General features: G+C 37.5%; 1 pseudogene; it reads right to left on the bottom strand.

Moving 5' to 3' along the window:
- Positions 1–565: 565 nt before the first annotated feature.
- On the bottom strand, positions 566–904 carry LOC149252145 (cytochrome P450 750A1 pseudogene; annotated as a pseudogene).
- Between the last annotated feature and the right edge of the window lie 1,170 nt (positions 905–2,074).

The raw sequence follows: 2,074 nt of genomic DNA, 5'->3' as shown, positions 1-2,074 counted from the left end.
AATATGTAAAAGAAGAGTAAACATAATTTAGTAGATATATGTTTTGAATATTTTAATAGTTTAATATATATATATATATATATATATATATATTTCATATAGTAAAATATGTTGTATATTGTATTCTAATTTTTATATCTAATATAATTACAATAAAAAGATATATATTTATTTTTCAAACGCCTTTAACATACGATCATACATTCAGTATTGACAACCAATTACATATAACTCCATATTATTCATAATATAATTGATCTTAATGCCTATTACAGAAAACACTTTACAATCGTTTGCAATAATCTACTTTATATTTTTTTCTGAAATATTCTCTTCCCCTATTTTAGGAATATGCGAGTATTTATATTAATGGCGATATTTCTAAAATGCTAATATTTATAGTTATTCGGACGCTTAACGAGAATGATAACAGTTTTAATAACCTCGACAGGACTAGACATGAAATGTAGAAAGGAAGGTACTATAATCATGAGTCATATAATGGGAAAGCTATCGAAGATAATGAGAAGTTGTCCCTTCCCTCAGTTCCTCCTACTTCTAAGGCTTAGGGTGAAACGCTGATCCTCAACATTGGACAGGCATAGAGCAGAAACTGTCTTGGAATTGTCATTTCACATGCTTTTTTCATTTCCAGCTCGGAGGGATCGCCTTCAATCCTAGAATCAAAAGTGTGCACCAATTGAGCCATTGCAAGTTTAATGGTATGAATAGCCATAGAAGCACCTGGGAATCCTCTCCTTCGTACCCCAAACAATATCATACTGAAGTCCGATTGATTTGTTAAATTGATATTCTCTTCTTCCCTGAATCTCTCCGACTTGAATTCTGCAGCATCCTTCCCCCACACATTGGGATCCCTCTCTATAGCCCACACATTTACCATGACCGTTGTTTGCTTAGGTATGTAGTATTCTCATATGGTCACAGCCTCCATAGATTGATGAGGAAGCGCTAGCGGCAGCACTGGGTATAGTCGCAGAGTCTCTTTTGCCACACTGTGGAGGTATTTCATGCTTGCCAGATTTGACTCTTTTACATTACCATGTTGGCCAACAATCGATTCGATTTCTTCTTTCAATGTGCTCATTACATGGGGATGTCTGAGAAACTCACTCATTGCCCTTTCTAACGTAGTTGATGTTGTCTCCAAGCCCGCCCCAAACATGTCCTACAAAAATACATGTCCTGCGCAAATACAAATCCAATTAATTGCAAAATGAAAATCCAATTACTTGCGAAATAGTGACTGACTGAAATTTAAGAATGAGGGGCGAGGCATACAAGCACAAGGCCCTTGATGGTTTCCCGTGTGATTTTACTGTTGGTCTCAGCCATATGCAACAGCACATCGATGAAATGTTGGAAATGAGGCTCTGCTTCTGCCTCTTTCTGGCCATTGGAGGAGACATTAACATGGTCGTCTATTATTTTCTCTGCAAATTCATTGAATGTTTTATCAATTTTCTTCATCCATGGATTGATACCTTGCAAATCAAGTCAATCCAAATATGGAATGAGGTCTCTAATATTGAAGTCTCCCACCCTATCTCTCAACCATACCAACAGATCTTTAAACCCTTTGAATTTACCACCCAAATCATCGTCCGAAAATTTCTTCTTCACCAGTATTCACCAAACAATATTGGAGGTGAGAGTAGAGATGGCCTTGCTCACCTTCACGCCCATTCTTCCCTTCTTGCTCTCCTCCCATATTGAATGGATCATCGGAGACACCTATTCCTCTTGCATGCGCTTGAAGGACTCAATTCTTTTGGTAGTGAGGAGTTCTAACACGCATATTTTCCTCATTTTCCTCCAATGATCTCCATATGGAGCAAAGACTACATCGTTAAAATTGAAAAACACTGATCTCCCAGCAGCTCCTAGAGGTCGGCTGGCAAAGATCAAATCATGAGTTTTGAGAAAATTTTTGGCTATCTCAGAAGAAGAAACTACGACGGTAGGGACTAAGCCCAAGCTGAGAAACAAAATGGGACCATATTTGTGGGTAAGGTCTTCAAAAAAATGATGAGTGGGGAGTCTCAAATGGTGG

This window comes from Pinus tabuliformis, chromosome 7 (assembly GCF_031772625.1).
Source record: "Pinus tabuliformis cultivar Carrire ecotype Pingquan chromosome 7, CPIR1, whole genome shotgun sequence".
NCBI classification, from domain to species: Eukaryota; Viridiplantae; Streptophyta; class Pinopsida; order Pinales; family Pinaceae; genus Pinus; species Pinus tabuliformis.
This window is presented reverse-complemented; position numbering and strand designations above follow the sequence as displayed.